Source organism: Neomonachus schauinslandi, chromosome 6 (genome assembly GCF_002201575.2).
Source record: "Neomonachus schauinslandi chromosome 6, ASM220157v2, whole genome shotgun sequence".
Lineage (NCBI taxonomy): Eukaryota > Metazoa > Chordata > Mammalia > Carnivora > Phocidae > Neomonachus > Neomonachus schauinslandi.
The window spans coordinates 36,563,961-36,580,170 of NC_058408.1; the positions used below are offsets into that span (position 1 = coordinate 36,563,961).

General features: G+C 49.8%; 1 protein-coding gene across 1 annotated transcript in view; it reads left to right on the top strand.

Annotated features, from left to right (window-relative positions):
• Positions 1 to 6,121: 6,121 nt before the first annotated feature.
• TRAF5 (TNF receptor associated factor 5) overlaps positions 6,122 to 16,210 on the top strand; it is a 44,689-nt gene continuing 34,600 nt past the window's right edge. Inside the window, exon 1 of the mRNA XM_021682535.2 lies at positions 6,122 to 6,236. The gene's annotated coding sequence lies outside the window, so the exon portion shown is untranslated. The remainder of the gene's footprint in view (positions 6,237 to 16,210) is intronic.

Below are 16,210 nucleotides of genomic sequence, written 5' to 3' on the forward strand. Positions count from 1 at the left end.
AAATAAATGGAGGGATATACCATGTTTATGGATTGGAAGACTTAATATGTTAAGATGGTAATTCTCTTCAAATTCATTTATAGATTCAACCCAATCTCTATCAAAATCTTAGCAGCTTGTTTTGTACAAACTGACAGGCTATTTACAAAATTTACATAGTAATGCTAAGGACCTAGACCAGGGGTTAGCAAACTTTTCTATGAATGGACAGACAGTGAATATTTTAGGCTTTACAGTCCACACCTATTGCAACTATTCATCTCTACCCATGTAGTTCAAAACAGCTATAGAAAATATATAAATTAACAGACATGGCTGCACGTCAATAAAACTTTATTTACGAAAACAAATGCCAACCTGAAACTTAGACTAACCAAAACAATTTTGAAAAAGAACAAAACCAAGGGCACCTGGCTGGCTCAGTGGGTTAAGCGTCTGCCTTCTGCTCAGGTCATGATCCCGGGGTCCTAGGATCAAGACCCGCATCAGGCTCCCTGCTCAGGGGGGAGTCTGCTGGAGATCTCTCTCCCTCTCTCTCTCCCTCTGCCCTTCCCCCCCACTCATGCTCTCTCTCTCTCTCTCTCAAATAAATAAAATCTTAAAAAAAAAAAAAACAACTGGGGATTTGCACTAACTGATTGTTATAAAGGGTGTAAAGATGGACATATAGATCAGTGGAACAGAATAGAGTCCAGATGTACCCTCACACATAAATGGTTAATTGACTTTCAACGAATGTGCTAGGGTAGTTCAGTGGCAGAAAGGGTAGGATATCTGTATGCCAAAAAGAACCCCCCCAGAACAAAAAAAACCCTTCATTCTTATTTCACACTGTGCACAAAAATAAACTAGAAATGGATCATAGGCCTAGGTATCAGAACTGAAACTATAAATTCCTAGAATAAAATACATCATCAAAAGAATGATAAATCACAGAAAAAAAATTGCTAATTTGGATTTCTTCAAAATATAAAAACATCTTTTCAAAAGATGCAACTAAGAAAATAAAGGCAAGTTAGTGACAAGGGAAAAACATTTAAAGATTTGTATCCAGAACATATAATGAACTCTTAAGAATCCAGTAATAAGAACTCTTACAAGTCAATAATAAGAGGACAAAAACAACAGAAAACAATTAGAATGGGTAGGAAATTTGGATAGAGAAGTCATGCAAATGACAAATGACAAGGGACTACAGGAAAGATGTCACATCATTAGTCATAAGGGAAACGCAAAGTAAAGCCACAACAAGGCACCTGTAACACCCACTAGAATGGCTACTGTTAAAAAGACTGGCAATACCAACTATTGCCAGGGTTGTGGAGAAACTGGAAACCTCTCATATGGCTTGTAGAAATGTAATATTATGCAGTGATACAGCCATTTTGGAAAACTGGCAATTTCCAACAGATTAAACGTTCACGTACAACACGACTCAGGTATTTTACTCCTAGGTACCTACCTAAAGAGAAATGAAAGTGTATGTCCATACAAAACTTGTATTTTAATGTTCATGGCAGCATTATTCATAATAACCCAATACTGGAAATAATCCAGATGTCTATCAGCTGGTGAATAGATAAACAAAATGGGGAGTATCCATACAATGGCATACTAATCAGCAATAAAAAGGGAGAAACTATTGATATATGCAACAAATTGAATGAACCTCAAAAACATTATGCCAATTGACATAAAATACTGTGTAGTTATTTATATAAATTTTTCAGAAAATGCAAAACTATAGAAACAGAAAGCAGATCTGCTCTTGCCCGAGTCCAGGACTGCGAGTAGGGATGGACTATAAAACGACACATGGGGTGATGGTTTTGTTCTAAAATTTTATTGTGGTTATGGTTGTATAACTGAATTTACTAAAATTCATTGATTGGGTGAATTTTGTGGTATTGAAAGTATAACAGTAAATATGTTTAAAAGAGGGAAAAAATATGTAACCAAAGTGTGGGCAATGGATGCAGCAGCCCCAGGATTGTGAACCATAATGAGAGGCCCTTGTTGTGCCTGCTGAGAATTGTACGTGGTTTCTCAGGATAGAGGGGCAAGATGATAGACTACGGTGTTGGACTCAAAGACACTTGAACTTTGTCTGCTTTTCCCAGGATAAGCCCTTTCCTGGCTTATGCCTTTCCTTCTTAATGCTTCTGTCCTGTTTTCTGTGAAACAGAGGATGTGGCTAATCAAGGTTGTAAGAGCATTGTTTAAAATCTCTCCATATAGGGGCGCCTGGGTGGCTCAGTCAGTTAAGCATCCGACTCTTGGTTTCAGCTCAGGTTGTGATCTCAGGGTCGTGATCTCAGGATCCTGAGATCGGGCTCCTTGCTCAGTGCAGGGTCTGCTTGAGTTTCTCTCCCTCTGCCCCTCCCCCTGCTCTCTCTCTCCCTCTCTCTTCCTAAAATAAATAAATAAATCTTTAACAAAATAAATAAAATCTCTCCATATAGAGTAGGCTCTATTCTCAAGAAAAGAAAGAAAGAAAGAAAGAAAAAAGAAAGAAAGAAAGAAAGAAAGACTGAATAAATGGTTTCCTTGTTACTGACCAATTACAAAGTCTCACAAAACCAGATTGTGCCAATCAAGCCCATGATCTTACTTCATTGTTCCTAAAGCTAAGTAATAACCTTAAAAATATTTTTAATGCCTTACAGTGACTATGCAGAGTTAACATGTTAAAATGTTTTTCCAAGCACTGATGGGAATTGCATGTGTGAACCTTATTAAAGGAACTGTCAAAATGGACAAAATCTGCATTTAGCCAAGCACACAGTGAAGACAGCAGGCCTAATTTTAAAACAATAAAAATCTAATTTCTCCAACAAAAAGGCTGATGATCACACAAACCATGAACAGAGAAGGAGAGGGCAGAACGTGTATATTGAGTGAGGGATCCTCTGGAACAAATACAGACTATATGGAGATGTATATCCCACCAAAACCTGCATACAGATTGATAGCAGCCTTATTCATAATTGCCAATTAATTCCAATTCATAACTGGAAACAACCAACCTGTCCTTGATCATGTGAATGGATAAATAAACCGTGGTACTCCCAGACAATGGATATACCTTTGGAAAAAGAGTCTTTGGAAAAATGAGTCTTTTTTTTTTTTTAATTACACCTGTCCTGGGAAAAGCTCCCTGCCTCCAGCACTCCTTTGTCTCTCTTCTTGTGGTGGTCAGCCCACTGACAGGCAGAGCTGGGTTAAAGGTTATTTGATGAAAGCAAAGGGACCACATGTCACTGGGTCAAAAATTTAAATACAGAAAACCCACAGATATTCATTCATTTATTGCCTCAATGCAGGACATACTTAGTGAGCAAGTGAGCATTCTATGTGCTCAGCACCCAGAGGTTTTGCTGTTATATCATACTTTCCATGTGTTGTTCCATTATAGGCAAAGACTTTCCACTGTGACTTACAGTGGAAGTTAGTGCAATCTAAGGCCCAAGAAGAATATTTTTGCTTTTTGTTTGAGCTCACTGACTTCTAGGTGATGGAAGATATGACCTTTTACTGTGCTCTAACTGCCTATATTGATCAGTCTTGTCACAGAAGGGCAGCATGAGGAAGGTAATACATCCATCTACTTTTCCAGTAGGTGGCGCCCTTCCCGCTGCATCAGCACAATCTTTCCATTGACCGCCAGGGCTGCAATCTCTTACCCTATTAATTTATCCAGCAAATGAAACAGCTGAAAGCCATGTCTTTTTAAAGTTTGAGGATAAACTTAGGGTGTTTATAAGAGACAGATAAAAAATTGAGCCCTTTTGTGTAAAAGTTTAGTGTATACTCGAGTTTGCCCTTAATTTTATAGATGAACTTAGTTTGAAGACTGGGTTCTGTTCATAACATTGCAAATATTTTCAGAACACTAAAATTGCTAAAATTTGTCTCCTTCTTGTTTTGTTTGAATTTACACCAACCATTTCTTTGAGGGGCACGGTGGTGTGATGGCTAATAGTGCCAGAAGCAGACTTCCCAGGTTGAAATCCCATCTTTCCCAAACTAAGAATTTTGCAATTTGGGGCAAATTGTTCAAGACACAAGTTTTCTCATCTATAAAATAGGGCTGATGATTAAATGGGTTAATATGAATAAAACACTGGGGCACCTGGGTGGCTCAGTTGGTTAAGTGACTGCCTTCAGCTCAGGTCATGATCCTGGAGTCCCAGGATCGAGTCCCACATCGGGCTCCCCACTCAGTGGGGAGTCTGCTTCTCCCTCTGACCCTCTCCCCTCTCATGCTCTCTCTCACTCTCTCTCTCTCTCAAATAAATAAATAAAATCTTAAAAAAATAATAATATGAATAAAACACTGAGCACAGTACCTGGCATATGATAAGACAATAAATGTTAGCTATCATCAGCAAGTACTTAATATTGGTTTTATATGTACATTTACATCCTGTCCTTCCCACCCATCTTCAAGATTCTCAAGGAAAGGAATCGTATCTCTTCCATCAGACTGGTTTATTCCTAGGGTCTGTCTTCTCTATTCTCCCAGACACCTTGCCCAGGATTCTGCAATCAACACGAGGAGCTGGGAACATGTCCTTTAGTTCCAACTAGTACCTGTCGAAAATTCCTCTACCTCCCGACTTAGATTCCTAGCCCTGAAGTCATGCAGCCCCCACTTCCCACAATTAAAGATTCACTATCTATCCCAGAATCTGATTTCATTATATTTAAAACTCTGATATGATTCTAGGGACAAATTGTTTGCTTTATTCAGTTGATGGGGAGGAGAAGGGGGGAGAGACCATTGAATCACAGTCAGTGACAGTGTCAGGAGCCCAGAGTATGTATGTCTGTTTCCCGCCTGGCTCCTATGCATATCTGGGTTGTGCATTTCACTAATTCTCCCCTTTTACTGATGAGTAATTAAAACTCAAGGCAGTCAAATTAGGCCCAGATTTGCCTAACTGAAAGTGAGGAAGCTAGAATTGGAGTTCTGGTCTATTTCATTCCAAAGCCATGCTCTTCATGCTCCATCAACCTTCACAGAGGAGATTTATATATATAAATCTATTTTTTAAGAGATTTTATTTATTTATTTGTCAGAGAAAGAGAAAGAACACAAGCAGGGGGAGCGGCAGGCAGAGGGAGAAGCAGGCTCCCCACTGAGCAGGGAGCCCGATGTGGGGCTCGATTCCAGGACCCTGGGATCATGACCTGAGCTGAAGGCAGATGCTTAACCTACCGAGCCACCCAGGTGCCCCCACAGAGGAGATTGATATAGACTACAAATATCATTCAGAGCAGATGCTCATGGAGAGAGGTAATGTAAGAAAGAGTCCTGTGTTTAGGAGTCGGGAGAGGCGGGTTCAAGCTGTAGCTAGAGCGCAGCTTCTGGCACTTCACTTCAGGTCACTTCTCTGGACCTCAAATAGCTCGTAGGTAAAATGAGGAGGACCAGGCCTACTTCGCAAGGTTATTTAGAAAATCCAAAGAGGGGCACCTGGGTGGCTCAGTTGGTTAAGCGACTGCCTTCGGCTCAGGTCATGATCCTGGAGTCCCAGAATCGAGTCCCGCATCGGGCACCCTGCTCGGCAGGGAGTCTGCTTCTCCCTCTGACCTTCCTCCCTCTCATGCTCTCTGTCTCTCATTCTCTCTCTCTCAAATAAATAAATTAAAAAAAAATCTTTAAAAAAAAGAAAATCCAAAGAGATGTTTGGGAAGCCCTTGCTTCAAGGGCAACCTCGACACCTCTAAGCGATTGCTAGACCAGCAGCAAGGAGGAGGGCTGGCAAATTTGCGCTACGGCTAAGGAAGATCAAGAAGGACTGATTGGGGGTCAAAGCATGAAAAAGGGTAGGCTGAGCTTGGTTGTGCCAAGTTAAAGGGTAAGATGTATACAGTTCAAAGGCACTTGAGGAAAATCTGAGAAGCTTTTTATTTGTAAGTACTTGTGGTTCTAGTGAGGGTGGGTTAGACTTCTAATGGCTCGGTGACTGCTCTCTCAGCGTCCTACCGATCACCTTCCCGCGCCTCCGCCCTTCCCCCGGGCCTGCGCCCCTCGCCCAGACCGCTCGCGGGCCCCGCCCCAGGCCCCGCCCCTCCCGGGTCCCGGGCCCGCCCTACTTCTTCCCCCAGCCCGGCTCGGCTCGCAGGGCTCGGGGGCTGAGAGCTTCGCCCCCGCCTCGCCGCCGACCCCTGCCTGGAGTAGCCGCGCGCTTGCGGACCCGCGCCGGCGGACAACACGCGCGGAGCCACACGTGAGTCCCGGCAAGTCGCCGCCCCGGCGGTGGCAGCAGCGACCAGCCCCGCAGCTGTAGGGCTGGAGTGAGGGGACCGAGGAGCGCTTTTCGGCCCGTCCCATTTGCTTTGAAACCGAAAGCGCCGCAGCGGCACGAGCCCCTCAGCCTCCTCCCCGCGCCCGGCGCCGGATTGCTGGGGCCCCGGGCCTGGCCACCCGCCCCTCCCGCCCCGCTCGCGTTCAGCGAGTCCAGCTACCAGCGCTCCGACCAGTGCGGGGAGGGCGCGGCGGGGGGGAGGGCTGGGCGCGAGACTGCCGGGCCGAGGCCGGGGCAGCCCGCCCGGCAGGTGGCCGCTGCTGCGGGCGAGGGGGTGCGGTGGGGGGGGGGTGCAGGAGACAGCTGGGCTCCGCGGCTCGGAGCGGGTTTTCTTAGCAGGGGAAGGGTGCGATGTGGACGCAACTGGGGGTCCGGAGCTGGGGAGCTGGTCCAGAGCGCGGCTGTAGATTGGAGGGACCAGGTTCAGGTTGGGGGAAGCAGGAGGGGGTGGGGGAGTTCAGGCGAGCGTGGTACACACACACACTGCAAACCCTAGGCTCTCCCTCCGAACCCTTAGGCACCGCCGCCACTTCTGCAGGACTTCTCCGACCAGAGCCCTCCGGAATGAAACTGGAATATTGGGATGAATGGAAACCTCCACAAACTGTTCGATTGAGCGTGCTCATTTAGAAACACTACACAACACGAGACAAACACAACACTGCGTGCACACACACCCTAAGCTGAGCCCAGAGGGGTCTTGGAGGAAACCAAGGTTCAGGGAGGTGGAGTGAGTTGCGCAGGGGCACGCAGAGAATTGGTGGGATCTGGGTTTTCCAGGCCAGATTGCCTTCCCCTTGGTCCTGCCCGGCAGGGGTTTGGCGGTTCTGAGACTTTTCAGTGAATCCTGGGGCCACGCTCTTGTGGTTCACTCCGCAGCGCCGCTCCGCCGCTGCCGGCTTTCTCGGCTCGTTCTGCTCCCTCCAGCAGAGTTTCCATATTTGGCTATTTCAGATTTACTTTCTCCTAACTCAAGTTATCTCGCTGTGGCTGGAGGGGCTGCTCTGGGCGAGCGGTGAAGGGTGGAAGGAGGCGTGGCTCACTGCCCAGGCTGTCCCTGCAGCCCCACCCTTCTCAGCCCTGGGCTCCCACCCGTGTGCTGTGAGGACAGGCATCTAGTAACCAATGTAATTCTGTAAATATTTATTGGGCACAAGTGCTGTGTGGCTGGGGCCAGTGGAATACGGTTTCTTCCTCCAGGGGCATTTGCATTTTAAAAGGGCTCTGGAAGACAAAATGCAAAGACACTGAAGTACTTATGGGAATGGAACTGGTTCAGTTCGTGTGAGGGAGTTTTAGGCCGGGAAAGGCCGGGGAGGACCTCCCAAATCCAGAGTGCTGCTGGCCGCTCTGCCCTTCTCACATGGGCCATGAAAGGCTGTTAGCACTGCTGACCCTTGTGAAAACCGCGTCATCTGAATACTCCTCCCCCCAGTTCTACTCCAGTTTGCACAGGACAGACATTGCCGCAGGACAGATGGGTGTGAGGTGGAAGCAGAAAATATCCAGCCCCTGTAGACTCTTTCTTGGTTTTGTTATTGTTTTGTTTTGAACTCTGTGGAATGGGTAGGCACTCAGATCCTGGAATCTCCCTCCCCCTGTCCTAGACAGAAGCAGAAGAAAGTCTCCTATCTGAGCTAGCCTCTGGATATCCTGCTGGAGGGGCGGTAATGGAGGAGGTGATTTTCTTAGGTCCTCTGGGTTGAGGTCTGAGGCAATGGGAGTAGGATGGGCAGTGTGTCCATCTGTCAGCAAGCCATCACCTGAGTACCCATTGGCCCTGGGTGGCAGGGCAGTGGGAAGAATAGAGAAAGGAGAGGAGGCCCCATCCATGACAGTACCAAGTGCAGTAAGTGGGATATTTCAGTGGGGTATGATGTGCAGAGCGAGGGAGCTGGGTGCCTCTGAGTCAGTCCCGTTAGGCTACCCATGGGAAGGGCTCGCCAGCATTTTAGACAAACAGACCTTCTGTGATTATCTCAGCTTCACTGCAGAGGACCCTGAAGAAAAATAAGTCCATGTTTATAAAACTCTTTACTTTTTGAAGCGTTTTCTCATTGCTGTTCTCATTTTGTCCTCCATGAGATCCTAGGAAGTCAGGCCAAAGCAGGATTATTGTCCACATCTCCCAGATGGTGAGGGCAAAGCGCTGCCTGTAGTAACCCTTTAGGCTCCAGTGCTGGGCCAGGTGTCTGCTTCTAGGCCCCCACCCTGGAAGCTAAATCTGCCCACTTCCTCCTCAGCCTGGACTCTGATGACGCATGTCTGGTCTATTCCCACCGACATGGAGCAGGTTCTGGAGACTCTGCCCTGGCCACCGCGCGAACCGACACACCCGCTGTTAGCTCTGCCCAGCTGAGTGAGCTGGGGGCAAGACCTGTGTCTATTCTTATTGGTATCCTGGAGTCTGGCATAGAGTAGGCCTAAACAGATGTCTGTGTCGAATTCATTTGAGATGCGTCTCCCTTGGGCTCGGAGACTGCTAGGGGCTGATGGCTGGGGGACAGGTGCCGGGCGGGGCTCTAGAGAGGCTGAGCTGCCGGCAGGACTTGCTTAGATCCCAGAAATCAGAAGAGCGCTGGGCAATTTGAAAATAGCCTTTCTTACCTGGTTAACCTCTCCCTCCCTCCCTGGGAGAGGCAGGTGCTGTTCCTTCCACTTAGCTGGCTGCAAGCTGGGGCTCAGAAGTGACTGGAAAGATCTCACAGAATGTAGGGACCTTCCAGGACCCCAGCCCAAGTCTTTGGGCTCTACGTCCCGTGCTCTTCAGTTACTTCAGCTAGAGGAAGTCAGGATTCTGGGTTGGAGGAGCAGGAGGGAACCAGAAAGGCATTCATTAAAGGCTGCCTGACACCTTCAGCACTGATCCGGGGTCTTCTAGAGCTAATTGACCGAGGGAAGGGGGGAGCAGTGGCAGACCCAATCTCTCAAGAGCTTTTTCTGCCCAGATGGTGGCTTTTACTGAGGCTCCTCTGGGGCAGGAGTCATCACTGAAGCAGAGCTGTGTGGGTGTCTGTGTGTGTGTGTGTGTGTTGGGGGAAAGAACAGGTCACAGGGGCAGAAGTGATCCCCAGGGTTGGAGGGTTCCTGCCACGGCTGAGGCCAGGGTTAGGCTCCACTGAGTTTGTTGCTTGGCCCAGAGAAAAGCTTTATTTGGAAGGTCAGACAGCAGTGGATCCATACGGCCCCCGGCAGGCCCTGTCTTGTGAGGAAGTGGGCTAGAGGACCAGAGAGGAAATAAAAGTGAAAATACTCATCAGTCCTGACAGAAAAATTCAAAATCCATTTGCAGCGACAGTGATGAGTCTGCATATTGTTATTAGGAGGCAGATGGTGGTGCATGCTAAGATCAGGTGGCAGCGAGGGCAGGGGATGTCTGCATGCACCTGCAGGGTCTGTGGGCCCCGCGTTGAATCACGGAGCCCCGGGGAGCGCCCCTCCCCAGGGGGTGTGAGCAGGGAAGGGGGACCCATCTCACTTTCAGCAGCTCCCCATGCCTCATGGCTGGACACGCGCTCCACAGGCTTCTCTGCTCACCAGTTCAGAACATCCCTGGGATTTCCCCCGTGGTCTATTTTCTCTCAGGGAAAAGTTACTCTCCTGACCCACGGGAGAACACCTTCTCCACCTTACACCCCTGATTCAGCGCTTTCCTCCCTCTGACAGGTTACCTCCATTGTTCTCTGACCACTGACTCCTTCCTCTACCCCACTAGCTCAGCCTCTGTTAAACAGGAAAACCCCATGTTTCTGCATCCCCTCTTCTCTCCCTTTCACTGAGAAGCTTCTGGAAAGAGCAGTGAGCACTTGCACTTACGCTGTATTCCTCACTCAGTGCCATGCACCTGCCCTGCTGCTCAGATTGCGCGAGGGTTTCTGGGGCCTGGTAATCCTCAGTCGCCAGCCTGCTCTGCAGCTGTTGCCCATCTCCTTGGAGGGTGCCCCACTGTCCCCACTGACGCTCCCTTCCTTGACCTCAAGCTTCTCATCCTCCTCCTGCCCTGCAAGTCTGGTATGAAGCCCAGGCTTTGTCCTCAGGCTGGCCCTCTATCCCCAGCACTCCTCTCCCTAGAGCCCTCCTGACCTCCCAAGGCTTAGACCAACACCCTTAAGGAAAGGATTCTGTCTCTCCCCCAGCTCTCTTCCCGGCCAGTTTGATTTGTGACACACAAAACCTTCACCATGGTATTTCAGGAGCCCCTTAGACACCTGACCCAAGTCATCTGAAGAGAAGGAAGTTCTGAGTTCTCCCTAACCCGTGCAGACACCACGGTTCTCCCACCATAACATCTGGCCTGTCTCCTCCAGCCGGTTCTGGGCACCATGGCTGCTTCTTGAGTTCCCATCCAGGCGACCTCTTTCCTGGACTACCTTAATTGTGCATTCACGTGCCGCCCTGCCCTCCTCCCGTTTCCCCTCCTGCCAGCTGCAGAGGGGCCGCCGTAATGCATAGTGGAAATAGTGTGGACTTTTCAGAAGCTGGGAGGTCTGGGTCCGAATCTGAATTTATGGCTTGCTGGTTGTAGTTGTATGATCTGGGCAAGTTGCCCAACTTCCAGGAGCCTCAGTGCTTCCACAGAGATAGTAATGTCGCTCACTTGAGGTTAGTGGAAAGGATTAATGGGCCAACACGTACCCAGAACCTGGTGTCTGGTGGGTACTCAGTAAAGTTGGTTTCTTCTTCCATGTGTGTGATAGCAGTCGGGAGTTGTGGGGTCTCTGGGGAGGTGCAAAATGTGTGAAATGTTGTCTACCGGGAAAGCTCATTAGAGACTCAGTGTCCAGGGTTTTTATTGAGGACTTGTCCTGTAGGCATCCTCTAAAGGCATTCAAATTTAAATTAAAAACAGACAAACAAAAGAACTGCCAAGTGCCGGGGCAGACCATCATTTATACTAGCCTGGTGCTGTCACTTTGCAATCTCTACCCCAGGCAGACCTCAGTCTGGGGGGGGGGGGGGGGGGGCAGGTGAGCTGGGACAGGGCAGGGCATGGCGGGGAGAAGCTGGGACAAGCCCTTGGCAGGCAGAGGGCAGACAGCAGCAGATAAGGGAGGCCCGGCCCCAGGGAGTAGGTTTCAGGGGCAGGATTCCAGTCTTTAGAATAATCTGTGGGCAGAGCAGCTGCCGCTTTGGAGGGAAAAGAGTGCTGGGTAGGGAGGTGAATCAGGCACCCAGCAGAAGAGATAGGAAGGATTTGGAAAGCAAAATACAGGCACTGGCCTGATTACCAGGAGCAGAGCCATTCCTTTAGTGGGATCCAGCTATGCCACCAGAGCAGGATGTGGAGTGAAGCTGGCTGGGTGCAAAGCTGCCAGCCAGAGCCCTTTCCGTGCTCCCCTACCGGGCGGGGGTGGGATGGGGGTAGCTTGGAATAGCCAGGCTGCATGCTGAGCCCTCTGGTAGAGGGGCCCTCGATGCTGGAGGGTGGAGGCAAGCGGGTGGGGTGAAGCCAAACAGTCACGAAAGTCCCTCTTTTGCCTTCATGACATTAAGATTCTGAGGAAGAGGCTGGGCCTCTTAGATAGATAGGGCCATCTCAGATACCTATGATACAACCTGGGAAAATTGACGTTGCTTCCCTGGGTTAAAGGCAAATAAGTTAACATAAAGTGAAGGCTTCCATGCTAAGGAGTTGCAGAATAAAAGAAGTGATTCAACAGTTGGGTGGGGTTATTCCAGGAATCCCTCCTGAGGAGTGATTCACTGAGGAGTGTCCACTTCTCCTCACTCCTCAGGAGGGATGGGAGGGATATTGGACTGTGGGCAGAGGCATTTCAAAGGGACAAAGGAAGGAGTGAATAGCTGCCCTTCATGGATGGGAAGTAGATTATTCTGTAGCAGACTGACTTCCTCACATTGAGGTTGTTTATTTGAAAAGCCAATAATTTGGGATGTTGCTTCAACTGCTCGGTGGCACTTCTGGAGACCTTTCTGAGAAATGTCCGATGCTGTGGATGTTAGCTGTGGACAGCCAGACACTAAATTCTTTAATCCTTCCTTGGCACTAATTCCATATGTATGATTTCAAGTGGTTCACTTCACTGATGCTGGATCGTTCGAACAAGTGCGACTTCTCTAGCACCCATCTCTTCCACCTGCAGGCGTGATGCTTGATTCTTTCGATGTCAGCTCTGCTTGGCTATGTCAAACCGTCTGACTTGTCTGTTTCCAACTTTGTTCACATCATTTCTTCTGCCTTGAATGCCTCCTGTTTTAATCGACTAATTCATGCCCCTCACCCTTTTCAAAGAAAACTCAACTTCATCTCTTGTTAAGAATGCTTCCCCAAGACCATAACCAGGTTCCATGATATTCTCTGAGGACTCACAGGATTCAGCATATAGTCATACAGCTACGATTTGTTACAGTGGAAGGATATAAAGCAAAATCAGCAAAGGAAAAAGGCACACGGGGCGAAGTCCGGAGGAAGCCAGGCACAAGCTCTAAGAGTCCTCCCCACCAGAGACGTCACAGAGGGTCATGTAATTCCTCCAGCAATGAATTGTGACAATGTGTGAAATGTTGTCTACCGGGAAAGCTCATTAGAGACTCAGTGTCCAGGGTTTTTATTGAGGACTTGTCCTGTAGGCATCCTCTGCCTAACTTATACCAAAATTCCAGACCTCCCGAAGAAAAACAGGTGCTCAACAATAATCACATTGTTTGCAAAAACAGTTTGGGCACAGTGCACCACCTGAATCAGTTAGGAGAACCTGCCATAAATCCACCCTCCAAGAGGTTAACCAAGGGCCATCCTTGGAAGCAGAACTTTCTAAGGATGGCAGTCTCAGGCCCGCTATGTTACCTCTTTTCTGCATGGCTTCCCTGCATAATTTCACCCATCCGTGCCTAGCTGTGATTATGCTGGGAGAAAATCACTCTAGTTAGAAGCCAGGAGACCTAGGACCAGCCCAGCATGGCCACCTACCGCTGGTGACCTTTTGAACCCCTAGACTCCATTTTCTTCCCTCATTTGGAAAAGGGCAATTGTAATTCTTCTTTGTAGGCCTCAAGGGTGACTGTGAGGACCAAAGAGATGACATAGTGGGTACTCCATCTGTCCCTCTTGGTTGAGCTCCTACCTTGTGTCAGGCGCTGAGGGAAGCGTGGTGTAGTGGCTTTGAGAGGAGACCAGCCTGAGATTAAGGCAGCACTTACCACCCGTGGCCCCTCGAATACGTTTCTATAATCCTAATTGGTAGAATGGGAACGCGAATAATAAGACTAGTGCCCATACCTCATTGGGTTGCTGTGCAAAGTGGGAACAACCCATGTAAGTTTCTAGCACATTGTAGGCGCCCAAAGCGGTAGCTCATCATTCACTCAGCTATCTGAGTGTTTGCTCTGCCAGCACCCGGAAAAGACCCGGCCCCAGCCCTGCCTTCCGTTTGCTGGTGCAGATTCATATTGAACCGATAATTACATAAAAAAACGAATTGCAATCACAGTCTGTGCTATGAAGGAGAAGCACAGTGTGATGAATAGCATACGAGGAGGAAGAGGGGACCGAACCTGGCCGAGGAGGCTTGTGAAGGCTTAGCTGAATATGAGATGCTTCAGCTGGGCCTCAGGGGGCGTTTGGCTCAGTGAGAGGGAGGCGAGGGCGGACAGGCTGTTTCCGGCAGAGACCACAGCTTGAGCAGAGGGAGAGGGAGAGCAGCGGGGTGAAGGCCGTGCGGGGGGCGGGGGGGGGGGAGGCTTGTCGCGGGGGGGCACAGCGGGGGGGGGGGGGGGGGGGGGGGAGGGTTGGCGGGGGGGGGGAAGAAGGACGGGGAGTCCAGGGAGGATGGAGAATAAGGGGGTGGGGGGAAGGGGGCTCCCAGATGACACTGAGGATGTGGGCAGGACCGCTGCAGCATGTGTTAGGGCTTGGGGACATTAAGAGGATTGGGAGGCCGTAAAAGGATTGTGTGAGTGACGCAGCTTGGTGTTTTCAGAAGCTCAGTTAGGCTCTGTGTGAAAAATGCTCTGGAGGAGCGAGTGGGTGAGGGAGACTAGTTGTAGGAGGCTGTGCAGTGGGCCCAGCTGACAGGGGTGGCGGCTTGAATCAGGGTGTTGGTTGTGAGGGTGGTGGAGAGAAGGAGATGGAACGCACCCATCAGGTACATTCAGGGGGCCTCTGTGACTGATAGGATGGGGAGGGGGAGGGAAGGCATTGGCCGGATGATGCCAAGGAACATAAAGAGTGGGTCTTCACCACAAGGGAGCTCTGGAGAGAGAGCACTTGGGAGAGGGGATGTGTTGGCTTTGGAGTGCCTGCAAGACAGTCAGAAGGAGGCACTGCGTAGGCAGCCTGGATGTGTCTAGATGCAGAGGAAGTCCAGGGTGGGGGGAGAGAGACGGTTGGGAGCTGTTAGTTCATACATTGTCTCTGGTGTTGGGCAGTGTGGTTTCAGGGAATCGGAAGGGAGAGTGTGTGTTTGGAGGAGGGCTTGGGGGGCAACAATGTCAGACATTGCTGAGAAGCCAGGTAAGATGAAGACTGAAAACGGACCATTGGCATTAATGACCCAGCCGTCGCTGCTTTGGGTGGCTTGGTGAGGATGTGAGCCCGGCTGGAGTGGGCTGAGGATTGGATTGAAGAGAGGCCAGTGGAGACGATCACTCCACTGGGCGAGGGTGAGGGTGAATGAAGAAGTTCGGCTGTGAAGGAAGGAGAGAGCTCGAACTTTTGAGAAATATGGGCGTGTGGATTTTTAGTGTTGCTTTGCTCTCTGGAGAGACCTGTGTGAGCGCTGATGGAAGGAGCCAGCTGACCGGGAGAAGTTGGCGATGAAGAAGGTGGGGTGGGAGACAATGGATGTCAGGTCCAGTCCCCCCGAGAAGGCAGGAGTTCAGGACAGGGGAAGAGGTTGGCCTAATTCAGAGGTCACCTCTAACACGCCCTGGGAGGGAGAGGGCAGAGCAGCGCCCCCCCCCCCCCCCCCGCAGGGAGACACGCAGGACTGATGTCAGGAAGTGGAGGTCGTTCTGGTCTGAAGACTTCTATTTTTTTCTGTGCAGTAGGAAGTGAAGTTTCTGGGTGAGAGGGGGCCAGGCCCCGGGCGGGTGGCAGGGCGTGGTCAAGGTTTGCGGAGAAGAGAAAGGTTTGAAATAGATACTGAAAACAAGAGAATGAGCTGAAAAGGAAAACCTGGCTTCAAACTCTGTTACCTGTCCGCGTGATGAAGCCTCCAGAAAAGCAACCCTGGCAAATGTGTGAGCTCTCTAGCATCTTGTGAGGCACCTGGGTGAGGGCCCCAAACATGTTGATTGACTGAAAAGTTGGCCTGTCTGCCTTTAAAAATCCTTCTCGGCATCTTCCTCTCCTTCCCCGGTACCTGGCTCCCCCTGTGACACGTCCCCAGGGGCTAGTTCACTTTAGTAGGGGTAAGGAGTGGGGCTCAAACTCAGCTTTTCCAGCCCCATCTGGCTGGACCCTCCCCTCCTGACCCTGACTCTTCCTCCCCAAGTCAGCGAGCGTTATTAGCCAGCTTTGCCCCGTCTAGCTGGAACTGGTGGCATCTCAGGACCTAGAAAGGGTTGAGATGAGAAGGTTTAGGCACTGGGCGACAGGATGGGCGGGAAATGAAGCTTTTGGTAAGGGAGCCGTTCAGTATCAGCTACTCTCCGTCAGTATCTATGGTGTACCTATCACATGCACTGTCCAGCGTCAGGGCCTCGGTAAACAAAAGAAACCCCTCTGCCCCCGCGGAGCTTGTTTTCTGGCTGGGGAAGTTCGGGGGTAAAGAAGGAAACCTATACCGTGCCTGACGGTGGTGAGCGCTTTGGAGAAAAATGCCTCAGGGGAGGGGGTGTGGCGTCAGGGAGGTGGTGTTTTCACGTGGGGCAGTTGGTGAAGGCCTCCCTTGTGAGGTAGCGTTTGAGCGGATACCTGAAGTGTGGGAACAAGCCAT